At 42.7% G+C, this 27853-nt stretch overlaps 1 long non-coding RNA gene across 5 annotated transcripts; it reads left to right on the top strand.

The window, feature by feature from the left end:
- The first annotated feature begins 24 nt into the window (after positions 1-24).
- On the top strand, positions 25-26597 carry LOC141564520 (uncharacterized). 5 transcript variants are annotated; one of them, XR_012488643.1, is made up of 5 exons: positions 25-8434; positions 9259-10040; positions 12252-12389; positions 22995-23147; positions 26416-26597. It is a non-coding gene; the product is annotated as an uncharacterized LOC141564520 (long non-coding RNA). The 5 variants fall into 5 exon arrangements; XR_012488642.1 differs by having other exon boundaries at positions 29-8434; positions 9502-10040; XR_012488641.1 differs by lacking the exons at positions 25-8434; positions 9259-10040 and adding an exon at positions 11382-11420.
- Positions 26598-27853: the final 1256 nt, after the last annotated feature.

Raw genomic sequence — 27853 nt, 5'->3', positions numbered from 1 at the left:
CTCCAAATCGGCTGTGGGCTTGGGAGGGGGTCCCCAGCGCTGACGGTGGCGGCCGGGCAAGCCCAGGCGGAGGGGAACAGGAGTGAGATGGATGGACCCTCTGGCCACAGGGGAGGACCACCGCCCAGGACGTCATGGGCTCCTGGGGGAGGGAGAAGGGAGTCGAGGGCCAAGCATCCTCCGGGCCAGCACTAAGGGAGAGCAGAACCTGCGGTCTGCGAGACCTGAGTTCAGTCCAGTCTGTGTGACCCTAGGCGAATCATTTCCCGTGCTCCTCAGTTTACTCATCTGAAAAATGGGGCTCAGAGCACTACCTCCCCCCAGGGTTGTGAAGATCGAGTGAGATGATTGTAAAGCCCTCCGACCGTGTCTGGCACACATTAGGCGCTTAATAAATGCGGACCCACTTTCCTTGGGTCTTCCCAACCCCAGGTCCAGCTTGGGTATTTCCCCTCCCCCGTTTCCATGGCAAGGACAGCAGGCCGTGGAGACCTAAATCTGAGGGGCAGGGCCAGGGCGGAGCGAGGCTGAGGGGCGGGTTTGGGGGAGGGCAGGTATCACTTCCAGCTCCTAGAGGAGCTGGGGCTGAAAGATGAGGGGTCCCCGCGCCCCGAAGAGCTGCTGTGACTTCTGACCTTTGGCCCCTTCCTCATCTTCCCCCCGTGAATTCTCTGCCGTGTCTGTCTCCCAGGCTCCGGGGGCCTACCTAGTATGTTTACAGTAGGATGTCCACAGCTGCTGGCTTCGCCCCAGGTCTTCCCCCAAAGCCCAGGGATTTCTGGAAATAATCTTTCTTCCCTTCCGGACACCCCCAATCTCAGCCCGGGCTCACCTAGTCCCCCTTCCCCCCCAGTTCTGGCTTCTCTGGCCCCTCTGTGGCCCCTTGGACTCTGACTCCTAGACCCCTTGAGGTGAGTGGGATTTGCCTGAGGGTCTTCCCCTACCCCCCCCCAATTCCCTGGAGGTTTTCCCTCACTTGTCCCGACCCTTGTTCCCTTAACTCTAGATGAGCCTTGGTCAGCGCCCCTTGGTAGATGTTCTTGAAGAGTGGGGGGAGTCCGGGCTCTGCCCCCTAAAAAAGGGCCCTGTCTTATTGGCTCCGAAGGGAATTGGGGGGGCCCAGATCAGGGAATCAGGGCTGGGGGATGGGAGAAGCTCCTGTCCTGGGGTCTCTGCTCATTTCTCCTGGGTTTTAGACCAAATAGAGCACTTAGTTCTTTCAAATGAGACTGGACAAGTCATCCGCAAGGACCCCTTCCCCTCTCTGTACCCTGGACTAGCCCGTCAGGCGGTCCTGACAAACGCATTCGGTGTTCCAGGGGTCAGTGATCTTCAAGGACGTGGCTGTGACCTTCACCATGGGGGCATGGGGCCACCCTGGACCCTTCCCAGAAGGCTCTCTACCAGGATAGGAACATAACCCAAATGCTGCCCTTTGGAGGGAGGACTCCCTTGCTCTGTTCCTTTGGGTCTCCTGTCCCCCCACAACCTGGCGGGTGCTGGACTCGAAGGGACTCCCCATCCCCAGTATTCCCCCATTTTCCATCCCCAGATCTTGCGGTATCACAACCTAATGTGACAAATCAATTGGTATGAGGGGAAGCCCCTTGGACTCCAGAGGGAGAGGGTTTCCCGTGGGCAGATGAGGGAGGCCCTGCATCCCTATGGTGGACAAGGAGTCGGCCCTTCAGCTAGGTGGGCAGCTTCCTGGCCTGTGGCCAAAGTGAGTGAGTGGGTAGCCTAAGCTGTCCCCCTGCAGTTGAAGGCCAGGACACCTGTCTGCCCTGTGGGTCTGTTCTTTGGATGGCACCTTCGGATCAGTTGGTAGAAATAGTGTGGCCCTGTTCCTTCCTCCTTTGTTTCGTCATGGGAGCTCCTATCTAGCCTCAGCCCGTAGGACACTTTGCAAAGTGCATTATAAATGTGCGCCGTTTAATGTTTGCAGAGTTATTTCTCACTAGTTCTGGGCAAGCCTCCTGACCAGAGCAGGTGGGGCAGATTAAGCCAGGAGATGAGGGAAGAACTGGCTGGCTGAGGAGTTGGGGAGACTCCTGTGCAGGTCTCCAGGAGCTGTGCTCAGCCCTGGGCTGTTGACCAATTCCATGGTACTTGGATAAAGACATAGGTGAGAGGCAGAGAACCACCATTCTTGTTTGGGGATTCAGGGGCCCAAAAAGTAACTTGGGGTCAGCATTGGAGGGAGGACCCAGGGGACCAAGGGTCAGCTGCAGAGAGACCAGAGAAAGGCAGCTGATGCACTGAGGCGTCATGGAGGGGAACAGAATCTTCACTGCTTTTTCAAGGTCCTGAACTGAGGATTTATTTACTGATCTTGCTTCCTGCTTCATTTTCTTGCAAAATTCTACTTGGCATCTACTACATGCAAAGAACTAGGTTGGTGCAGAAGAAGACTGGAGTCATGGGACACTGAAGGGGCACTGTTCCTGGGCTAGCAGGGTCAGCCTCTTTCTGCTTGGCCCTCGAGGGTAGATCCAGCTTGGGGCACAGTGGGTCCATCAGGAAGGCTTGAGATGGAATTATGCTTCAGACACTTGGAGCTGTGGGATCCAGGACTCAGTTACCTTCCTTTTTAAATGGAGATAATCATAGCATCTCCCTCTCTGGGTGATTGCAAGGGTCAAGCTGCATCATAGGTTGTCCAGGCTTCCAGAAATGCAGCTCCAAAGGGGCTCAGGAAGGTCCAAAGGGCCTTCTCCACATGATGGGTTATCCTGGTTTGGGTCCCCACCTGGGAAGAAGCTGGGCTGGTGTCCAGATGCCTGAGTTAGTGGGCCACTCCCTTAGGTGGGAGGGTTGGGGATTCCACCAAATAGGAAGTTCAGGAGCCTGCCGAGGGAGGCTGTTTTCATGACGAACCCCACCCCTTGGGCTCTTTAGAGGAGACCCTTCGGCTTGCCAAAGTCAGCCCTCTCTATCTCATTCTCATCCCTTCTCATCTTGTCCAGAAGATTGTACCTTCAGTCATCCCTCCTCCCCCATACCCAGTCTACAGTCTCTCCTTGTCAACTGGGTCCTTCCCTGAGCGAGATGGAGGTGGGGCAGGCAGGGCGCTGTTAGTGTATCCACCAACTCTGTAAGCCTGGACAAGTCATTTAATCTTTGTGTGCCTAAGTTTCTTCAATTGTGAAATGGGGATCATCATGGCACCTTGTTATGTTCTGACTACCTTTCTCGAGGTCCTTCGACCAGTCTTGGTCTCAGCAGAATAATCACCATGAGAATAGTCATGGATAAAGTCCAAAGTCTTTACTGTCTCCTTCAGTCTCCGTTTTCACCAGCAGTCTCAGTCTCTGCTCCTATCCAGTGAGCCAGCCAGCAGTCTGCACATGCAAATGTAATGTCCTGCTTTCTAGAGCCCCCAAGTTGGGGTGGCAAAATGTACCGTTGCTTTCTAGAGCTCCCACGCTGGGGTGGATTAAAATATAGTGTCCAGACTAGCTCTCTGGAGGATCTCGGGACCAGCCTGAGTCCTTGGTCTTAGTGGAGAAGTGTTGAAGGCAGGAGAGCCACCATGAAGCTGGTCAAGTCTTCTCTTTTGGGGCTGAGATTGTCTACAGTTTATACAGTACAATTACAGTACTCCTCAAACTTTTTAAATTGGGGGCCAGTTCACTGTTCCTCAGACTGTTGGAGGGCCGGACTGTAGAAAAAATAAAAACTCACACTCTGTGTCTACCCCTCAGCCCATTTGCCATAACCCCAGCATCTGGCCCTCGGGCCCTAGTTTGAGAACCCCAGCTCTATTACAATTAAATCAATTCATCATACTGAGTATAAGCCAATCATTACATCACAATCATCTGTTCTAAGATTAAATCAATCATACTAACGGAGAACTATTAACCACCATGCTAAACTAGATAGCCATTGTCTTATCAATTCCACTGACTTAACACTTTGTTGTAAGAATCCTTGCCTCAAGTTTATTTCTCCAGAGTTCTGGCCCATTAAGGCACCACATTGTTATTTAGACCAATTGAGATAATATTTGTAAAGTGCTAAGCCTGTTGGGCACATAAGGTACTTAATTAATGCTTATTCCATACTATTCCTTAGCTGCCTTCCAACATGGCCCCCACATCTCTTCAGCCTCAAGAAACGAGACCCTACCAATTTTGGCTAAATAGGATCCTGTAACTTTCCTACTTTTCTCAACTATATTCCTTAACTATTCTGTCTCCTCTTGTTCTCTCTCCCCTTTTCCTTCCTTTCTCCCATTTCAAATTTTGGAACCCTAATCAAATCATAACTTATATTGCTTCAGCCTCTTCCTCTTACCTTCTCTGTCATTTCCTCTATCCTGGCCCTTCCTTGGTCCCTACTGCCCATGTAGATGGTCTCCCCTTATTAAGAGTGGAAGCTTTTGTGCCTAAAGCCATATCCATTAGCCCATGCCTCTTCAAAGTGAATAGTGATCTCTTTTCTAATCCATGCACATTTTCTCAATCTTCATGCTCTTTCTGCAGCCTTAAACATTGTCTTCACTCTCATGCCCTGAATGGTCTCTTTATCTTTTTCTGAATAGTCTTTATGATGTGATTTCCCCCCCACCCCCACCCTCTTTCTGTCTCCCTCATGGATTCTGAGTCCTTCATTGATTTCATGATATTATTTTAGTCTATGAGCTCATCATTTTACCTCCTAAAAGCTCCTCCATCTCATGACCACACCTCTTTTTTTGGGCCCTACCTTCCTCCTTCTCTCAAGCTTAAGGTCTAGAAGTCAAACTGGACTCCTTCTTCACTGTCTTTCCCCTTTCCCAGACCCACTAGTGTGCCAAGACCTTTCCCCTTTGTATTTTCTCCACAATATCTCTCCTCACTTTCCTTTTTTATCTTCTCTCACATAATTCACCTCTACATCTCTCATTAATTTCATTATTACATCATTTCTCATGGATTTCACATCTCTTGATTTCACCCTGACATCTTCTCTCATAGATTTCACTTCCACAACATCTTTCCACACTTTCCCTTTGTTTTTTTCTCTCACGTTTACCCCTAAAACTTCTCTCATTAATTTCATTATTACATCATTTCTCATGGATTTCACCTCTAATATCTCTTGTTGATTTCACCCTGGCATCTTCTCTCATAGATTTCACGTCCACATCTCTCATCAATTTACCATGACCTCTCATAGATTTCACTTTCCACAACATCTCTCAACAGTTTTGCCCTGACATCTCTTATAGAGTTTATCTTTAATATGACTTTTTTCACTTTCATCTTTGCATCTTCCCATAGATTTCACCTCCATAACTTCTCTCTAATATGTTGGATTCTCTTCTCTGACACTACCACTTCCCTGGTGCAGACTCCTTGCTACTCTATCTTATTATTGTTGGCACCCTGTTACTTACCTCTAGGATCCATTAGCAATACTTCTGTCTGGCATTTTAAACCTTTCACAACTTGTCTCCATCCTATGTTTCACAGCCTTCTTGTATATTCATGGATTTTAAGACCCAGTCAGATTAACCTTCTGACTACAGGGCCCTGCATTTCCCCCATGCTTAAAATGTATTTCCTTCTCAACTCTGCTGCTTAGTTTTATTTTGTTGTTTTTTTTTCCTTCAGAATTTAGCTCAAGCACTATCTCCTCTTACATGAACCGCACTATCTCCTCTTACATGAGCCATCCCTGATTGTTCCCCAGGCTCTAATGCCCCTCAATAACCTTGTGTATGCTTATATATAAATATGTTACATCTCTCTTTCCCTCCCTTAAAATAGATCAACTCCTTGAGAACAGGGACTTATACATTTTTTTTTTTTTTTCTATCCTAAATGGAGGTTTTTTTGACTCCACACTTAGCACTCAATTTACTATGACATTGTCTTGGAATCTTGAGGACAGACAGAAGAGGGGTATGTGAGTTTTATGTGGAAAAGACAGGGTACCCCATTATCATGTCTTTTTTTCTCTTAGGAGCAGATCAGCCTAAATGCTCTTCAGTATAGATGTCATCTCACCTAGATCCACAAGATGGTCACAAAAAAAGGGAAGTTACATACTGTGACCAAAAAGTCATTTAGCTAGTAGTTAAGAAGGCCAGGTTCAATTCCTGCTTTTATCTTTTGGATGTGTATCCTTGGACAAGTGTGAGCCTTAGTTCTTCATTTGGGAAGTGGAATAACCAGTTTTTCTACTTTGTGAAATTTTTGTGAAAGTTTTTTCATGAAGTGTAAGTTACTATACAATATCAGGTGGGATGTAATTTTTATTTGTTTCCTCAACTCCCTTCTAGCTGCTTTCAGGCATCACTCTCCCTCATTAAAATGGCAGCTCCTTGAAGTTTAACTCACCAATCTTTTATTAAGTACTTGCCAAGTGTCAGACACATGTGCTGGGGATGCAAAGTCAAAAGACAGTCCCTGCATTTAAGTACCTGGCAGCCTAATGGAGGAAATAACATGCAGATTGCTTGTAAGAACAAACTATAGATAAAATCAGATTATCAACCGAAGAAAAGAACTAGAATTAAGAGGGATTAGGGAACACTTCCTGTAGAAATGGGATTTTAGCAGGGACTTGAAGGAAACCAAGGAGGTCAATATTCAAAGTGGAGGAGTGAAAGCTTCCCAGGCACGGTGGACAGCCAGATAAGATGCCCTGAGTCAGGAGAGGATTTTATATTTGATTCTGGAGGTGATAAGGAGACACTGGAGCTTATCTGCAATAGTCCAGATATGAGGAGATAAAGCTTGCACCAGAGTGGCAGCTGTACCAGAGAAGAGAAGGGAATTTATTGGTGAATTGCTATCAAGGTAGAAACAATAGAACTTTTCAGCTAATTGAGCATGCCAGATGAGAGAAAGTGAGGGGTTGATGATGACCCTCTTATTAGAACCTAGATGGCTGGGAGTATGAGGTTATCCTCTACAGTAAGAGGGAAGTTAGGAAGGTTAGGTCAGGGGGAAAGATGATATTTAAGATGTCTGAGAGAGGTGAGAGACCTTTAGAGCTGGACAAAGATCTGAGAATCATCTTGATAATGGAATCCCCAGGTTAAATCAAAGAGGGGAACAAAGTAGCTTGGGGGATACCCATGGTTAGAGTATGATCTGGATGAAGAACTTGCACTGGAGACGCAGGAATAATTAGACAAGTAGAAGAACCAAGAGAGACAGTGATGAGGTTTGAATCCCCTCAATTCCTGGTGGTGATGAGGTTAGTGGCAATAAGACAGTTGTTAAAAATCCCCTTTTAATCTGCCGCAAGTTTAAAATGAAAGAATTCACTTATTCCCAAATTCTTAATTGCAAAATGAAAGTTTATTATTGGATAGAAACCAGTTTGCTAAGAGGCTGACTTCTATAGTGGCAGAGCCCTATTGAGAAATGGAATTTTATGCTGAAAAGGGAATGCTTTCTCAGCGGACAAAAAGGGTCCCAGAAAATTGCTTGGGCCTTTTGCCCTTTTTAAGGAGTCTTGGGGCTTCAGGAGCCAAGGTTCAAAGGCTTAGTTAGATGCTTATCTATTCTCAGCCTAGATCTCCTATTGGAATTAACAAACACTTCAAAGGGGTGCTTTTTGACCAGGATTTCTAATTGAATCTTTGCTCTGGCATCCTGGAAAGATAACTTATCTGGGGGGAGATATGCTTTTCCCCAGAGGGGCTGAGACTCTAAAAGGGATCACAGATCAAAAGGAAATAGTTTTCTAAAGGGAACATAACTTCGTAAAGGGAACAGTTTCTTTCCAGCTTCAAGAGGAGTGTCCCAACAACCTGGAGAGAAGAACAACATTGAGGAGAGGGTGATCACAGTGTCTGAGGCTGCAAAGAGGTCCAGAAGAATGAAGACTGAGAAAAAGTCATTAGTAACTAATCTACATTGTAGACAGCCTTCTGGAGCTTGAGTCACAAAAGTTAGGAGAGAGATAGGAGGAATATCTAGGAATCTTATCTGGCAGCAGGAAGGAAAGCACTCTCCAGGAGCTTAGTTGTAAAAGGGAGGAGAGGTACGGGAGGATAGCTGGTGGGCTGCATGCATAAAACCAGATTTTTTTGGTGGGTGGTGCTGATATGTTTGTAGTCAAGGAAAGCTTGCTGGAATGTGTATCTCCTATGTCAGAGGGTGCTTGTATGAATGTTTGCTCCTTCCCTCTCCCTCTTCTTCACCCTCTTTCCTTTCTTCCCCTCCCCCCCATCCTTTAAAGTTTATAGCTGGAAGCTACAGGAACTATTCATATTTTTTAAAAGTTTTTTTTTTTTTTTTTTTCAGATTGGGTTACTAGCCCTGAAAGCAAGGAGTCATTTCCCAAGCAGGACACTTTTATGGAACAGTCACCCCTGGAGATTCACTCATGGGGTGATTTGTCTCTAAACCTAAGAGAAGCCTGGGAATATGTGGTGTTGACTTAAGAGAAGCTGCATATCAAGGAGGACCAATGTTCTCAGAAATTCAAGGTCAGCCAGAGAAATACTTCTGTGTGGTACAGAAATGGTGAGGGGTCACCATTTAATAAAAAAGCTGGAGAGAGCTCTAGAGAAAAGCAAAGTTTATTGTACATTCTCGGGAGAAGGGCAGGCAATGGAAGAGAGGAAGCCCCTCCTGTGGGCAGGACAGCACCTTTAATCCCTAACGCAAAACGCCCCCTCCCACCACTGACTCTCATCCTCATTGGCTGAGAGTCTTACATTCTAAACGTGAGATCTACCCATGAAATTGAACTTGACCAATAAGTACATAGTTGCCCATATTTGGATGAAATAGGGGAGATGATATCATAGGAGGGGAAGGCAACGCCCTTTGCTCGAACTTCAGAGTCCTTCAGGCCTACTCGAACTCTGAAGTAGATGAAGCCTTACTCGATTTTCACAACTGTCTTGAAAGATCTCACCTCATCTCATTCACTTCTGATCAAGTGGATGGGTATGAATGTAGGAAATATGATAGAAGGGGTAGTCTAGGGCCTTTCCTTTTTCCATAGCAGAGTGCACGTAATGCACAGAGAAAGAGCTTCAGTCTGTATTCTAAACCCAGTCTCTGGAATAGAAGCTGTTTCAAGATCATTTCGCAGTTTAATGAATGTGGGAAAGCCCTTAATCATAGCTCAACCATCATTAACCCTCAGCCAGTACACACTGGAGCTAAATTTATTTCCTAGATCATGCTACTCACTGAACATCTGGGAAGCCGTGCCGGAGAGAAATTATGTGAACATAAGCATGGGAAGGCCTATAATTGTGGTTTGTCTCTTGACACTGATTTTTTTTTTTTTTTTTTTTAGGCTGGGGTTAAGTGACTTGCCCAGGGTCACACAGCTAGGAAATGTTAAGTGTCTGAGACCATATTTGAACTCAGGGTCCTCCTAAATTCAAGGCTGGTGCTCTATCCACTGTGCCACCTAGCTGTCCCACTGTGGCTCGTCTCTTATACCTTATCACAGGATTCACACTAGCACAAAGCTATATGAATGCGGTGATTGTGGGAAAGCTTTCACTCAAAGTTCATCCCTTACTTTCCATCTTAGGATTCATTCTGAAGAGAAATCATTTGGATGTGGTGACTGTGGGAAGGCATTTCGCCTGAACAAACAGCTTGTTAGACATCAGACAATTTATACTGGAGAGAAGAAGCCTTATGAATGGAAAAAACTTTTCTCCAGACAACAGAACTTAATCAACATGGGAGCATTTATGCTAGAGAAAAACCATATAAGTGTAATGAATGTGGGAAGGCCTTCACCGAAGTTCATCCCTTATTTCCCATCAGACAATTCAGAGAGAGAGAATCCTTGAGTGTCATGTGGAAAGGCTTTCTGCTTGAGAAAACAACTTACTGGACACCAGACAATTCATTCTGGAGAGAAACCTTATGTATGTGTGAATGTAGAAAGGCCTTTACCTTCAATTCTTCCCTTAGCCCCATCATAGGATCCATACTGGAAAGACCTTCTGAATGTAATGAATATGGTGGAGCCTTTAGCTGGAGAACTAATGTATCATCCAAAATTCACCCTGGAGAGCAACCTTATGCATGCCTTGAATGGGGACCAGCTTTGGCCTGAGGGTGAGCTCACTCCAGCCTGGAGCATTTACCTCTGAGAGAAACCATCTGAGTGTGCAAGGCCCAGCTCCTCCCTTATTTCCCAGCTCAGGATTCACACTCCCAGCTCCTCCCTTATTTCCCAGCTCAGGATTCACACTCCCAGCTCCTCCCTTATTTCCCAGCTCAGGGTTCACACTCCCAGCTCCTCCCTTATTTCCCAGCTCAGGGTTCACACTCCCAGCTCCTCCCTTATTTCCCAGCTCAGGATTCACACTCCCAGCTCCTCCCTTATTTCCCAGCTCAGGGTTCACACTCCCAGCTCCTCCCTTATTTCCCAGCTCAGGGTTCACACTCCCAGCTCCTCCCTTATTTCCCAGCTCAGGATTCACACTCCCAGCTCCTCCCTTATTTCCCAGCTCAGGGTTCACACTCCCAGCTCCTCCCTTATTTCCCAGCTCAGGGTTCACACTCCCAGCTCCTCCCTTATTTCCCAGCTCAGGGTTCACACTCCCAGCTCCATCCTTATTTCCCAGCTCAGGATTCACACTCCCAGCTCCTCCCTTATTTCCCGGCTCAGGGTTCACACTGGGCAGGAGCTGTTTGAATGTTGGGGAGACTCCTTTCTCCAGAGCATACAATTCCCTTGACATCAGGTGACTCATGTTGAAGGAAGAGCCTGCTCAATGTCATGCAAGGATCCTGGCCACAGCAGGGAAGACAGGGACTCAGAGCAAGGGTCTTCTTCCTACTTTGCTGCATGGGACTTCCCTCAGCTGCCTCCATTCCCTCTTGGGCTCCCTTGGGTTCCTCTCACTCGTCCCTTCCCTGCTTGGACTTCCTCCTGGCGCTGCCCTCTTCTCTCTCCTTCCCCTGTTTCCTCCTGTGAGTGGGTGAGAAAACTGGCAGGGGCAACCCGGCTGGCCTTAGTGCCAGCCTCCTGATTCCAGACCACTCCATGGGGCTGAATAAATGTCCGCTGGCCTGGCCGGCTCTCCCTGGGGTGCATCATTTCTGCTAACTCTAATGCTGCACTTCTGCCAGTGTAAGACATATGTAAACAGCTGGCTTTTAATCAATGCGGCCCTAGATGCTGAGAGGGACTTCATAGCTGGCACCCTGTAGGCACGACATAAATGCTCATTCCTTCCTAAGCCCTTGTCTTTGGACTGGGGAGGGCAGGAAGAGGGGGATTGAGGGGAGGTGGGAGGTGGGGGGAGGCCGCCACACCCCCTACGGGCCTCTGCCATGCTCCTTGCTCTCTGGGCATGGGCATCCTTGTGGCGGGGTTCCTGAACTACATTTCCCAGATCAGCTAAAGGTTGGAGGGGGGCTGTGTGATGTCATTTCCGCTTCCTTGCTGCTTCCGCCAAGGCTTTTGAAGGCTGTCATTACCTGCTCCAGGTCAGTCAGGTAGAGGGCGAGGGGGCAACGTGGCCTCTTTCTTCACTTCTTCCTCTCTCTCCTTCCTTCATCTCTCTTTCCTTCCTTCCACTCTTCCTGCCATTCTTCCTCTCCTCTTTGCGCTCCATCTATCCATCCCTCTTTTCTTCAACTCCAAGACCAGTGTCCTCAGGGTTGAGCAGCAGTGGGTTAAGGGGGAGGGGGAGGGAGGGAGGCCTGGCCCCTGGGGGCAAGTTTCCCATGTCTCCACTCTCCTGGCTTCCAGTCTGGTTTTGTGTGAGAGAATAAGCTTCCTGTGAGCCTGCGTGTGAGAAAGCGTGTATGTTCGCCTGCAGAGCCAGGATTGTTCCTCCCCTCCTTTCTTCCTAAGTGGGCATTGAATGTACAATCAATCACATGAGTCATGTTGGGAAAGAAAAATCAGACTAAAAGGGGGCAGAGAGCTAGGAGGAGAACCAGGAGAGAAGAGAGCGTCCGGGGAGGAGAGTGACCGGCAGTGTCCAAGGCTGCAGAGAGCTCCAGGAGGCTGAGAAAAGACCTTTGGATCTGGCCTCTAGGTGACCAGTGGTCACTTTGGAGAGGCCAGTTTTGATGGAGGGGTGAGGTCAGACGCTGGATTATAAAGTGTGAAGAAGAGAGAAAGGAAAAGTGGAGGCACTGATGTCCATCTAGGACAGTAGTTAGCAGGTTAGCCCCTGTTGGGCAGCAAGTAGGGGTCAACTTTGGTCAGGGTTAGGGTTAGCTCCTCAGTGATGGGAAAAGAGGAAGAAGGGAGAAGAGGAAGCTCATGGCAAATGGCCTCAATTTTTTTTTTTTTTTTTTATTAAATAGGAAGAAAGAGAACATTGCACATGGCAAAAGGAAGATTATACAATGATCGCTTCTGATGGACGAGGCTCTTTCCAACATCCAGGTGATTCGGGCCAGTTCCTATGGTTTTGTGAGAGCGCCATCTGCACCCGGAGAGAGGTGGGTCGCGACTGATTGTGGAGCACAACATAGTATTTTCACTTTTTTTGTTCTTGTTTGCTTTCTTTTCCTTTTCTTCCTTTTTGGATCTGATTTTTCTTATGCAGCAAGATAATTGTGAAAATATTGCACATGTTTAACATATATTGGATTACTTGTTATGTAGGGGAAGGGATGGGGGAAGGGAGGGAGAAAACAATTTGGAACACAAGGTTTTGCAAAGATGAATGTTGAAAACTCCAATGTTTGGAAAATTAAAAGATTTATAAAAGAAAAAATCAAATAGGGAGTCTCAGCTGAAGGAGTGAGATGAGGGAAAGGTTTAGAAGAACCTCTGGTGAGTGAGTTGATGAGGGAGCTAGGCATGGGCCCTGTGATTTGCTCCATTTTCATTCACCATTATGTGTGTAGGTGTGAAGGAGACGGGGTGAGAGTGATTCAAGTCTGGTGCTTTGGGGAAGAGAGGCACGATTAGACATACGGTAGAGATCAAGGGTTTCAGGAGAGGAGCTCGGGAAAGGGCTGAGCTGGGCCACCAAGGGGGAGAAGAGGAAGGAGTAGCTGGAGCAGGGGAGAGGACTGAGGAGTCAAGGGAGAGTAGGATCATGGAAAGGGAGCCAGAGGGAGAGGGGAAAGGCTAGTAGCTTACATTGGGATTTTAGAGATCTTGATCACAGAGGTAAGTAACCATGGAGGTGCTAGTTTGTGGATGATGGCAGGATCCTGGGTGTGGCCGAGGTAGATGGAGATGAGCAGGTGGAGGAATAGAGAGGTTTGGGTGTCTAAGTGATATGAAGTCCCCTGTGCATGAGGGCAGCCCTGGGAAGCAGAGAAAGGCTATGAGGTAATTCATTTATTCAGAAAGGGAGTGTCTTGGAAGTGTTTGTAGATTTTAATTGGGTGATAGATATAAACAGCATGAACCTCAAAGGAAAGGTCACTGAGTGATGAAGGGGGAGAAGCCAGATATCACCCTGGGGAGCAGGGAGGGATCCCACTTCCTGGAGAGTGAGTGAAGGGACAGTCATTGCTGGAGAGAGCAATCAGGGTGACTGTCTTTCGGGAAAGCCAAGTTTCTTTAAGAGCTGGTGATGGGGATAGCTAGGTGGTGCAGTGGATAAAGCACTAGCTGTTCAGTGAGGAGGACCAAATTTATGTGACCCTGGCAAATTATGTAGCTTTGCCTCCAAAACAAAAAAAACCTAGTAGATGGAAACATGGGAGAGGAAAAGATTTAAGATAAAGCAAAGTTTGTTGTCTGGAATAGGCAATCCAGAAGGCTCAGTGGAGTTCAAATGAAACTTTTGGGGTGTGGGAGAGTTGAGGGGATGAGAATGAGCAACCCCATGGTAGGGCTTATGGAGTAAATGGTGATATACAGAAATTTGAAGGTAGTGGGTTATAAAAGGTTTGACTCGTGTGAGAATGGTCATTATTGAATGGAGAGCACCACTCTTCCCAGTGGAGGTTGAGAGTGATAATAGCTGCTCTTTAAGGTTCGCAAAGGTGTGTCCATAGGTGATCTCCTTTGACCCTCACAATCCTCTAAGATAGCATAGTAGATTAGTAGATGCTGCAGAGGGGACATGGACATAAGAAAAATAATAATAACATTTATAGCCAGTCTGGAAAACACTTTGTGACGATAAGCTCATTTTAACCCTTAGAGATAAGTCCTTAAAAATATTCCCATGTAACAGTTGAGGAAAGGCAGACAGAAGTGAATTAATTTGTCCAAGGTCTCAGAGTTAATGAGTATCTGATGTTAGAACTGAAGAGAGCTGGGCCCCCTAGTGGCTATTGTCAAACATATGCAGAGTTCACTTTTTTTTCCTTTGAACTCTTCCCTCTCCTTACTTTCCCTATTGGTAGAGGATGCCTTCATCCTCCCATTTCCTCTGACTCCCAACCTAGGAGTTATCCTGGACTCCTCACTCTCACACCCTCCATCCCCATCCCCTCCTACTCTGCCCCCCCCCAAGCCAATTCCTTTGTTCACATTTGCAACATCTCTGCTCCCATTTCATCTCTTCCTTATCTCTGCTCCATTTCATCTGTGCAGCATCTCTGGTCCATGTCACCTGCAGCTTCTCTGGTCCATGTCACCCTGCAGCTTCTCTGGTTCATTTCACCTTTGCTCCATCTCGCTTCATTTCAATTCTGCTCCATCTCTGATCGATTTCACCTCTTCACCATCTCTGGTCCATTTCATCTGTGCTCCATCTCTGATCCGTGTTACCTCTGCAGCATCTCTTCTGGTCCATTTCACTTCTGCGGCATCTTTGGTCAATTTCAACCTCCATAGCATCTTTCATAAATTCCTTTTTCTCCTCTGATGCTGCCCCCATCTGAGTACCGACCCTTAACACCTTATACTTGGACTATTACAATAGCTTCTTGGGGGGGAGAGGGAGGAGTGCTTGCCTCATGTGCTTATAACACAGGAATGATGATGTCATCCCTTTTGCTCCCCCTATATACTCTAATGATTCTTGTTGAATTGAATATAAAATGCTCTGTTTGGTGTTCATATGGCAGTTTCTCACCTTCCTAACCTTATTGTGTATTATTCCTTTTTGTACGTTCTATGGTTCAGTGACACTGACCTCTTTATTGTTTCTTGCACATCCTATTTTATCTTCCATCCCCACACATTTGCACTGGCTGCCCTGCCCTCTCATTCTGGCATTCATGGTTTCTGGATTTTGATTTTATCTAGATATCCCTTTTGGAGTGGAAGCCAAGGAGGGCAGGGATTTTCACTTTTAATTTGGTGTTTGGGAATCTTGTGCTTAATGATTGCTTGTTGGTTGCTTGATGAGCCTAGGAGAACTAGCCTAAGGAAACAACCAAACTAAGTCAGCATTTTTTGACCAATCCTAATAAAATCTGTCTCTATCACTTCCCTTCTTTCTTTCCTTATTTTCCTCCCCTCAATCCTTCTTTAAGTTTATTTAAAGGTTTTTATTTAAAGATAGGCTTTATTTAAAGATAACTGACAAATGAATTTAAACTCAGGGAAATCCAGGCTAAATGTGACCAATTGGAATTGGAAGCAGCCTAAGAGCCAATCAGACTTCTCCCCAAGACAGAACCAGTGGTCCTCCCCCATGCCACTTAGTGCACTAAATGCAAGTAAGTTTTCCTAATGTCTAGTCTACATTTGCCTCACTACTGAAATTACCTAATATTTCCTCCTTAAGATTCTCTCAGATGCTTGAAGCGCCTCTCTCATCTCCTCCGAATCTTCTCTTCTCCAGGCTAAATGTCCTTCCACAGTCTTTATAGGCCATGCATTTGGGGCCCTTACTGTTCTGGCTGCTCTCCACCTTATCAACATCTTTCTTCAAATTGAACATAGGCTTCTCCTCTTTTGAAAAATGGATTTTGTGACCCCATTTGGTGTTTTCTTGGAAGATATACTGAAAGAATTTGTCATTTCCTTCTGAAAAAAAAAAGTGTATATATATATATATATATATATATATATATATATAAAGCATTTAGTAAAAAATTCCTGTGTTTCAGGCACTGCACCAAATGCTGGGAATACAAATACTCCCAAGAAAAACAATCCCTGCCCTTGAAGAGTTTAGATTCTAATACTGGAGTGGGGGTAGGAAGCACAAAAAGCTGAAAGAGATGCCTCTGTGTGTGTGTGTGTGGGGGTAACCTTAGAAGCAAATAGAGGCTAGGCCTGGGCTTTCTTTCAGTTGTTCTGGAGGCATTTCCCAGCTAGTGGAAGAAGCCACAGGAGTGGATGAATCTCCATTATGAGAAGGCCCCTGAGTCAAATTGGAAAAGTGATCAGGAAAGTCAATGGCTGAACTGGATGAATGCTGTGGGCTTGGGCAGCCTAAATCCTGACTCTAACTCTCAGTTCTGATTGTGTAATATCTTATCATCCCAAGTAATGTGACACATGAGACATGAGCCAGAGAACATACAGAAGAAAGAGTTTCTTTTGAAGCATTTTTGGGTAAGATCACTTGGAAGGGACTCTTTCCCACCAAAGTTAGTTGCTAGTATTATTAGTTAATTAAATGATTAATTATTACAAAGAAAAAAGGGTCCTTTAGTATGGCCATTTACACCAGACCAGAGAAAACTTTTTTTTGGTAATTTCTTCATCAGGTGTTTAGTTAATTAGCACCTGTTAAGGTTCTATTACGGCTTTATTGGATGGAGGAAAGTGAATAGTGTTACAGGAGATGCCAGAGGAAATATCTGTCAAAGAAGCTTCAGAAAAAGAAAGGAATATAACCCATCAAATCCAGGACAAAGTGAGTTAGTTATGTTTCCCCTCAAATCTCCTTTCAACAATTCTCCTTTTGGTTCTGGATTAGGGAAAAAAAAATTTAAAAAGTCAATATGCTACTGATGGGTCAGTTATTTGTATAAATCGCAATAAATTTGACAAGGATTAAGTTTTTAAAAATAGCCCGAACTAGACGTCTTAATAATATTGAAGGGTCATCATAATTTCCAAAACTAAGTCATACCCTATACTGCTTTTTGGAGCCACTGATTTAAACAGTAGCAATTATTTGGCAAAATTATCCATGCTTAGATATAGGAAGCCCAGACCTCAAGAATAAGCTCTTAGCTAGACTCAAGATGTTCCCAGTCACAGACTGGGATATAATGAACAACAATTTTAGAATACTTGATTTTAAATTTTAATTGTGTTTTGAATCTGACATTATTATAAAAGGGAACTGTAACAATGGATGGCAAATATCTCTATAATCAGAGCAGAAAGGATGGAAAATACAGATGCATCATCATTTTTTCCCCCCTGAGGCAATTGAGGTTAAATGACTTGCCCAGGGTCACACAGCTAAGAAGTGTTAAGTGTCTGAGGTCAGATTTGAAGTCACATCCGTCCTGACTTCAGGACTGATGTTCTATTCAGCTGCCCCCCCCAACCCCCACCCCATCCCAGATGCATCTTAATGTCCATTTAAATAACAGACTCCTTATTCTATTGTATAGGTTTTAGCTGTTTTTGAAATTGTTGTCTTCTGGGAAATATAAATACACACACACACACACACACACACACACATACACACACATTTTTTTTTTTTTTTTTTTGGGCTAAGGCAATTGGAGTTAAGTGACTTGCCCAGGGTCACACAGCTAGGAAGTGTTTAGTGTCTGAAACTAGATTTGAACTCCCGTACTTCTGACTCCATGGCTGGTGCTTTATCCACTGCACCACTTAGCTGTTACTGGGAAATATTTGCATGAAAATTCTTTATTAAAGGGATTTGTCCTAGGCTACTGACTACTTGGTCCACTGAGACTCAGAAGTGTGCATCCCAACAACTCATTGGCTCAGTATTATTATTATAATATTTTTTCTTGTAAAAATAATTTAATCTTTTCCCCAGTTGCATTGAAAACAAATTTATTTTTATATTTTTAAAAAATTTTGGTTTCCAGATTTCCTTATCCCTCATCCCCAGTGCTTATTAAGAAACCACATAAGAAAATTTGCAAAGATTTCCCATGACTTTTAGTCATGTTATAAAAGAAAACATAGATCTCCCACCCTAATTTTAAAAACCCTCAAGAAAAATAAAGCTAAAAAAACAAATAAACATGATTCAATCTGTATTGAGATTTCTTCTCTTGGTATGGGTAAAACTTTTCATTATAAATCCTTCAGAGTTGTTATAGATCATTATACTGTTGCATCTCAGTGTCCCTAATTGGTGGCAGTAGTTAACTGTACCTGGAATGGATTTTCCACTTTGTTTCTGTAGATTTTGCAAAACTTTTATTCCAGGAGATTGACTTTTCAGGTTCCAAATCACTCAAAGAGATTTCTTACATTCTGTAAGAATTGGTATAATTTTGTAGGCATTTACTTAACCTTTTAATTAAATTGCCCTATGATGAAAGTCAATCGAAATCTTAATGGAATTAACATTATAAGCATCCGTGCTATGATAAGGAGTCAAATTAATCTTTCACACACTAAATGCTCGCTCCCCACTCTAACCCTAAATTTTCACACACTATTTATTCTTTGTCTTTGCTTGAACCCTAATCTATGCTTAGGTTATACTCTCTACAGGCTAAAGGAAGCTTCTTTAAAAAAAAAATATTCTTGGGGACTTGACTTTGTAAAATAGCCCCTTCTTTCTCTTGATATTGTCAGAGACATCAAACGGGGAGAAAAATCATGATTTAAAAATTTCTTTAAACAATGCATTCTTTAAATTGAGGCTTGGGCCCTTATAGATAATTACTAGACCATATCCAAATACTAACCAAAAACAACATAGACCTGAAACAAAGATGATTGCTAGTCAAATGACATAAATTAATTTTTTTCCATTTAGACAAATTTTTCCTTTGACTCAAGCATCTTATTAACATAAAAAGCATTCTGCTTGGAAGGAGCCTCTTCCTTGCTGTTCTCTCTGCTCCCCCTTTTATTATTTATTTTTAGCATTCTTGTCTCTCCCTTTTTCCTATCCTCTCCCCCATCTGCTGAGAAGCCCAGCAATGTGATAGCAGCTATACATATGAAATAATTCAAAAAACGTTTCCATGGCAGCCATATTGGGGCAAAAAATCCTAAAAAAATTGTGTGTGCACCAACTTCCTGAGTTCTCCCTCTGGATGTGGTAAGCACTTTTTCACCATGAATGAATCCTTTGGGATTGTCTTGGATCATTGCATTGATCAGAGTAGTAAAACAAATGCGATTAACCTCTCCAAGCAAAGTTTCCGTTCTCTTAGCTAGTGAGACCTAAAGCTTTCCTAAACATTTGTGTAATATTCTGCTAAAGCCTAGGTATCTTTTCTTGAGGTATTCTTTTTCTTAATGAGATGACAGCTAAAGTGAAACTAAACCAGATAACCCCAAAAAGGGAAACTTTGCCCCCCACTTCCATGGAAGCCACTGGTTTTACCTGTTCTGCAGAATTCAGAGCTTATACTTCATTTGTTGTTATTCACGAGTTTCAGCCATGTCCAGATCTCCATGGCCCATTTTGGTTCATTTTTTATTTTGTTTTGTTTTTGGCAAACCTAGTTGGCTATTTCCTTCTCCAGCTCATTTTACAAATGAATGTCTGAGGTAAACAGAGTGAAGTGGACGGCTCTGGATCAACCAGTAGAAAGTCCTGAAGACTCAACTTTCTGATTCCTAGCCCCACACTCCATCCACTGGGCCACCCAACTACTCTCTTAGTTCATATTAACCTGAAATGAGCTTCAATCCTGCCCTCATGGAGATCATGGTCTAAAGGAGAATCTCATGCTCTTTTTTGCCTGATTTTAAATCAAATTCCAACTACAGTTGGTCAAAGCTCAGTAGAAGTCCCTCTTTATGGGAAGGAATTAGTTCTTTTGTCAGAGTTGTCCAACGTACTACTTAGTGCCCATGATTGTTGGCCACTTAAGATGGATTGAGCTCAAGGAATACAACTTTAGACTTAAGCTTTCCTGATTTTTTTTTTTAATAAAGCTTTTTATTTTTCAAAACATATGCATAGATAATTCTGCAATATTAGCCCTTATAAAATCTTTTGTTCTAGTTTCCCCCACCCCCTCCCACTCCTCTCCCCTAGATGGTGAGTAGTTCTGTATGTTAAACATAGTAGAAATATATGTTAAGTCCAATATATGCATATATATTTATACAATTATCATCCCACACAAGAAAAATCAAATCAAGAAAAGAAAGTGAAGAAAATAAAATTCAAGCAAATAGCAAAAGAAATGAAAATGCTATGTTGTGGTCTGCACTCAGTTCCCACAGTCCTTTCTCTGGACCAGAGTCCTGGCTGTCTTTATCACAAAATCATTGGAAATGATCTGAAACATCTCATTGTTGAAGAGAGCCATGTCCATCAGAACTGATCAGCGTATAGTCTTCTTGTTACTGTGTATAATGATCTCCTGGTTCTGCTCATTTCACTCAGCATCAGTTCATGTAAGTCTCTAGGCCTCTCTCAAATCATCCTATTGATCATTTCTTACAGAACAATATTCCATCACATTCGTATCCCATGCCTTATTCAGTATTCTCCACTCAGTTTCCCATTTCTTGTTGCCACAAACATTTTTGCACATGTAGGTCCTTTTCTCTTTTTTTTTTTTATGATCTACTTTGGATACAGACCCAATAGTGAAACTGCTGGATCAAAGGGTATAGTTTTGTAGTCCCATGGGCAAAGTTCCAAATTGCTCTCCAGAATGGTGGATCTGTTCACAACTCCACCAATGATGCATTAATGTTCCACTTTTCCCACATCCCCACTAGCATTTATCATCTTTTTCCATTATCTTAGTCAATCTGACAGATGTGAAAAAGTCCTGAGAATTGTCTTAATTTGCATTTTTCTAATCAATAGTGACTTAGAACATTTTTTCATGTGACTACAAATGATAAAGTTTAGATTTAGGAGCCAAAATGAGATTAAGGTTTCTTGTGGTCAGGGAGTTAAATGATAAGGTCTAGTGGCAGGTTTAGGGAACTGAATGGAGAGGTTTGGCTCTGCAACCCCTTGGAATTCAGCACAAGGATAGGGAGTTTTGGGGACTTTCTTCTGGTGGCGCAGAGGTTCTCTGTAAAAGAATTTACAGACTCCAAAACCTAAATTGATAAAAGGGTTTATTATCCTGGGATGTCGATGTCGAGCTGTCTCACCTTGCTATAGAAAGGGTGGGATAGTGGCTTATTGGAGGAAAAAAAAAACCTTCATGAACAGTCACCAAATGGGAAATCAGAAAGACCGAAATCCTTGACTTCTAGGGAAAAAAAGCTTTAGTGTTCTCCATTCAGTAGCTCTTCGCCTGACTTTAGAGAGTATCCAGGTTCTATAGCCCCTTGACCTTCTCTAGAGAAGGAGAGCAACAAAATGCTCCTTGAGCTGTAATGCCAGAGAAACTGAGGCAAGATAGAGATCAGTTTAGGGAAACTGAGACAGTATAAGAGAATTGTGGCACAACAGAGCAAGGAAGAATTTGTTAGGGAGCAGCTTTAGAATAGAGAACAAGTCTAGAGAGAGACACCACAGGAATCCCTACAAGGGAATTCTGCAAGTTAGAGAAAAAGTCAACAGGAAAGGCCTCTTTCCTTTAAAGGTTTTCACCGAATTGAAAGTGGTTAAGGAGTTTTCAAATAGTTTCAGTCTCTCTAACTCCTCTTTTCCTGCTGCAGTCAGGGAATGAGAAGAGAAAAGAAAGAAGCTATCTTCACTCTCTTAGCAATGTAATTAAATTTGATTTGGAATTTTATTCCCCATCATTCCAAAGATCTTTCTTGAAGCTGCAACCTGACCAAGGTTGGAGCTTAGAAAAGAAATCTTTAATTGCTGGAAGGATCATAGAATGCCAGTCCAGAAAAAAGGGAGAGAGTATATATGCTAAGAGCAAAAGTTCTTGGGACTGAGAAAATGAGGAGGGAAAAGTTCCCACCTGTAAAGTTGGGTAGGAAAGTGAGAGAAAGGACCTAGCCTGGTTTCCACATCTAGGCTATTCATCTCTCCACAAGGAGCTGAGGAAAGTTTAAGCAAGTGCTCTGAGATTAGGAAAAAAACCGAGAGGAGTTTGGAATCCCCTGTCTTTGTAGACATGAGCATGAGCATGCAAAAGCATAGTTTTGAGCTTCTATAGTTAAAAGGCTATGATGGGAGGCATTGCTCTAAGGCAGGATGACCAAATTAGGGAAACCAAGTCCCGTTTTAAAACGTATGGGACATGCTTGCTCTCTGAGAGGCTGGAAGCTTCGGCTTCTTTAAGAGCCAGGCAAAAGGTCTAGGAGGGGCATGGCTCGCTTGTCCACATTGCTGGCAAAGTTCTGTTAGTTTAAAAGTTGGTGGAGCTGATTTGGTTCATCTCATTCTTGAAGAGAGCCATGTCCATCAGAACTGATCGTCATATAGTATTGTTGTTGAAGTATATAATGATCTCCTGGTCCTACTCATTTTACTCAGCATCAGTTCATGTCAGTCTCTCCAGGCCTTTCTGAAAGCATCCTGGTCATTTCCTTCAGAACAATAATATTCCATAATATTCATGTACCACAATTTACCCAACCATTCTCAAATTGATGGGCATCCATTCATTTTCCAGTTTCTAGCCACTACAAGAAGGGCTGGAGGGCTTTTTAAAAAATAGCATTTTATTTTTCCAAATACATACACAGCATTCACCAGCAGTTTCACCAGTTTCCAGCATTCACCTTTTTTATTATATATATGTTTGTTATATATATATATTATATATATTTTTTATTATATATATTATATATATATATAAAACAATAATGTTATATAACAATAATGTTATATAGGTTTTTATTTACAAATCATATGCAATTTTTCAACACTGACCCTTACAAAACCTTCTATTCCAACTTTTTCCCTCCCCAGATGGCAGGTAGTCCAATACATGTTAAATATGTTAAATCCAATATATGTATACATATTTATACAGTTATCTTGCTGCACAAGAAAAATCGGATCTAGAAAAAAAGGAAAAAACCTGAATTGGAAAACAAAAATGTAAACAATAACAGAAAAAGTGAGAATGCTATGTTGTACTCCAACTCATTTCCCATAGTTCTCTCTCTGGGTGTAGCTGACTCACCTGATTACTGAACAATTGGCACTGGTTTGAATCATCTCATTGTTGAAGAGAGCCACATCCGTCAGAATTGATCCTCATATAGTATTGTTGTTGAAGTGTATAATCATCTCCTGGTTCTGGCCATTTTACTTAGCATCAGTTCAGGTAAGTCTCTCTAGGCCTCTCTGAAATCATTCTGCTGGTTGTTTCTTATAGAACAATAATATTCCATAATATTCACATAACACAATTTATTCAGCCATTCTGCAACTGATGGCATCCACTCAGTTTACAGTTTCTTGCCACTATTAAAAGGGCTGCCACAAACATTTTTGCACATGTGCATCCCTTTCCCTCCTTCAAGATCTCTTTGGGATATAAGCCCAGTAGAAACACTGCTACGTCAAACGGTATGCACAGTTTGATAAGTTTTTGATTATAGTTCCAAATCAAGCTCCAGAATGATTGTATTTGTTCACAATTCCACCAACAATGTATCAATGTCCCAGTTTTCCCACATCTCTAACATTCATCATTACCTTTTCCTGTTGTTTTAGCCAATCTGAGAGGTGTGTAGTAGTATCTCAGAGTTGTCTTAATTTGATTTCTCTGATCAATAGTGATTTGGAACACCTTTTTATGTGGCTACAGATAGTTTCAATTTCTTTATCTGAAAATTATCTGTTCATATCCTTTGACCATTTATCAATGAGAGAATGGTTTGATTTCTTATAAATTTGAGTCAATTCTCTATATAATTTGGAAATCAGAACCCGGGGCAATTAGGTGGTGCAATGAATAGAGGACCAGCTGTGAAATCAGGAGGACCTGAGTTCAAATGTGGCCTTAGACACTTAACACTTCCTTGCTGTGTGACCCTGGGGCAAGTCACTTAACCCCAATTGCCTCAGCAAAAAAAAAAAAAAAAAAAACCAAAAAAAAAAACAGAAAAAAACAAAACAAAACAAGGGAAATCAGAACCCTTGAATATAAAAATGTTTTCCCAGTTTATAGCTTCCCTTCTGATCTTGTCTGCATTAGTTTTGTTTGTACAAAAACTTTTATAATCAAAATTTTCTATTTGGTGACCAATAGCGATCTTTAGTTCTTCTTTGGTCACAAATTCCTTCCTCTTCCTCAAATCTAAATGATAAACTATCCTATATTCTTCTAAGTTATTTATAATCTCATTCTTTATATCTAGATCATGAACCCATTTGGACCTTATCTTGTTATACAGTGTTAAGTGTGGGTCCATGCCTAGTTTCTGCTATACTAATTTCCAATTTTCCCAACAGTTTTTGTTAAATAGCGAATTCTTATCCCAAAAGCTGTGGTCTTTGGGTTTGTCAAACACTAGATTGCTATAGTAATTGACTATTTTGTTCTGTGAACCTAATCTGTTCTATGATTAACTAGTCTATTTCTTAGCCAATACCAAATGGTTTTGATGACCAGTGCTTTATAATAAAGTTTTAGGTCTAGTACAGCTGGGTCACCTTCATTTGATTTTTTTTTTTTCCATTAGTTCCCTTGAAATTCTTGACCTTTTATTCTTCCATATGAATTTTGTTGTTTTTTGGTAATTGAGTGGGATAGCATTAAATAAATAGATTAGTTTAGGTAGTATTGTCTCTTTAGTATATTCACTTGGCCTTTCCAAGAGCCCTTAATATTTTTCCAATTGTTTAGATCTGACATGATTTGTGTTTTGTAGTTTTGCTCATATAGTTCCTGACTTTCCCCTGGCAGATAGATTCCCAGATATTTTATACTATTGACAATTACTTTAAATGGAATTTCTCTTTGTATCTCTTGTCCATCATTCACCTTTGCAAAACTTTTGTGTTCCAATTTTTTCTCCCTTCCTCCTTCCATCCCTCCTTTCCTCCCCTCTTCCTAAGAGAGCAAGCAATCTAATATAGGCTAAACATATGCAATTGTCCTAAACATATTTTCATATTCACCAATCTGCAAGAAAAATCAGGTCAAAAGGGAAAAACATGAGAAAGAAAAAAAAAAGGAAACAACAAAATAAAGATGAAAATATGTTTTGAACTACACTTAGTTTCTATAGTTCTCTCTCTGGGTTCGATGGCATTTTTCATCCCAAGTCTATTAGAATTGTCTTGGATCACCTCATTGTTGAAAAGAGCCAAGTCCATCACAATTAATCATCATTTAATCTAATTGTTGTTATTCAAGGATCTCCTGGTTCTGCTCATTTCACTCAGCAGCAGTTTCTGATAAGTCTCTCCAGGCCTCCCTAAAATCATCTTGCTGGTCATTTCTTTTTTTTTTTTTTTTTCTTTTTTTTTTTTTTTCTTTTTCCTGAGGCTGGGGTTAAGTGACTTGCCCAGGGTCACACAGCTAGGAAGTATTAAGTGTCTGAGATCAGATTTGAACTCGCGTCCTCCTGAATTCAAGGCTGGTGCTCTATCCACTGCGCCACCTAGCTGCCCCTTGCTGGTCATTTCTTACAGAACAATAATATTCTAAAACATTCATATGCCATAACTTAATCATCCATTCTCCAATTTATAGGCATCCACTCAGTTTCCAATTTCTTGACACTACAAAAAGGGCTGCCACAAACATTATTGCCTGTGTGGGTGCTTTTCCCCTCTTATATGATTTCTTTGGGAAAGAGACTCAGTAGAGATATCGTCAGCAGGCTATGGATAGTTTTATAGCAGTTTTAGTCATAGTTCCAAATTGCGAATGGAGGGATCATTTCATAGCTCCACCAACAATGCATTAGTGTTCCAGTTTTCCCATGTCTCATCCATGTCATCTTAGCCAATCTGAGAGGTGTGAGGTGGCCACTCAGAGTTGTCTTAATTTGCATTTCTGTAATCAATAGTGTTTTAGAACATTTTTTCATGTGACTAGAAATGGCTTTAATTTCTTCATCTGAAAATTGTTTATATTTTTTGATTATCAAAGGGAAATGGCTTGTATTCTTATATATTTGAATCTATCTATCTATCTGTCTGTCTGTCTGTCTGTCTGTCTATCTATCTATCTATCTATTAGAAATGAGGCCTTTTTCAGAAATGACCAAGTTACTTTAACCTGGGTTAGAAGCAAAAATTGCTTTCTGGGTAGGATATATTTGGGAGCCCTGAAAGACATTGTAACATTGAGTCTTCGTGATCTTTGATTTCTTCATTATAAAACAGGTCCTCCCAATTTCCCCACAAAGGAAATGCCTATGTGCATGGGGTAGCACACATATGATTGACATATACCACATAGCGATAGCAAATGTTTTATTTGTTTGAACAGTTAAGGCAGAACTTGGGTCGGTGCATCTTTGGAGCTACAACAATATGGAGTATGTGTGTATACATATGACTTGAGGAAGGGGGTTTGCCATTTTATTTGTTATGCCACTGAAGTAAATGTCTTTTTCCTTAATCTTTGTCTCCAGGATGACTGGTAAGAAGAACACACCAATGGGGGCTCACGAACGCTGGCTGCTCTTACCTTGTGGCGGCTTTTCATAACTCCATCCGGGAGAAGGTGCATGAAGTGCTACACTGAGAATAGAGTTTGGGAAAAGCAAAATACTTTTCTAGAATCCAGAAAATAGATCATTTTACATCACTTTCATTTACAAGTATATGTTTACCCTTTTCCCACCTACAACTTCCCTTATTGTTAAACAATTTGAAAAATAGACAAAGCAACTAGTTTATCACAACCAGCACTGAAAACCACGGTCATGGCCGCCATTCCTATCCAACATATTTAGCAGCTGCTTGCATTTTAGGCGACAGGGACTAAAAAGGTAAAAAAACAGCACCTTGTCTTCAAGAACCTTACGATCGAATGAGGAAAACAGTGGGCTAGCAATTACAAACAAGGTACACGCAGGGTAAACTGGAGATGATGTTAGAAGAAAGACCCTAGCAGTGGGGGGAACTGAGGAAGGCCTCTTGCAGGAGATGGGATTTGCAATATTCAGGAGAACAAGGAGGTGAAGGTGAGGAGGGAGAACATTTTAGGCAAAGGTATGGAGTTGGAAAATGGAAAATCGAGATTGAGAAATAGCAATGCCCCTGGATCATCAGAGGGATATATAATGTAGGAAGAGTGGAAAGCTGAGTGAGGTTGTGAAGAGGTTTCAAAAGCAATGAGGGGCAAGTAGATGGTGTGTTTGATAGAGTTCTGGCCCTGGGGTCAGGACGACCCGAGTTCAAATCTGGCCCCAGATACTTCCTGGCTGTGGGACAACAGGTAAGTCACAACTCATATTGTCTCAAAACAATCAAATGAACAAGACAGAGAGACTTGGAGATTTGATCCTGGAGTTAATGGGGCCCCATTGGATCTTCCTGAGTAGGGAGAGCAATATCATTAAGTTTTCCTGTGAGATAGATCACCTTGACCGGTGGGTGAAGGTTGAACTGGAGTGAAGGATACTTGAGGCAGGAAGACTACCCAGCAGGCTATTGGGACAACCCAGGTGTGAAATGATAAAGGCCCAAAGAAGTTGGAAGTCAAGCCCCACAGAACTTGGTAATAGGTTGCATATTGGGGTGGTGGTGAAGGAGAGAGAATGACCAGTTGAGGATGACATCCAAGCTGTAGGTGAGGATGGTTGTGCTCTCAACTTCCTTAATAGGAAATTTAGGAGGGGTATGTGTGAAGAGTTTGGGATGTTGAATTTGAAACAGCTGGGCTAGCCCAGTTGAAGATGTTTAATAGGTAGCTGGTTCTCCAGACCTGAGGCTGGGAAAGAGATTAGTGCTGGATAAATGAATAGAGATAACAAATCTTCAAATGAGATAGTACTGAAGAAGAAAGGAGGGCTCACAAGGTCCCCTTTAGGAATTAATGGACACTCCAGCAAAGGAGAGGGAGGA

Source organism: Sminthopsis crassicaudata, chromosome 3 (assembly GCF_048593235.1).
Source record: "Sminthopsis crassicaudata isolate SCR6 chromosome 3, ASM4859323v1, whole genome shotgun sequence".
Lineage (NCBI taxonomy): Eukaryota > Metazoa > Chordata > Mammalia > Dasyuromorphia > Dasyuridae > Sminthopsis > Sminthopsis crassicaudata.
Note: the sequence above shows the minus strand (reverse complement) of the source record. Positions and strands in the feature narration are given on the sequence as shown.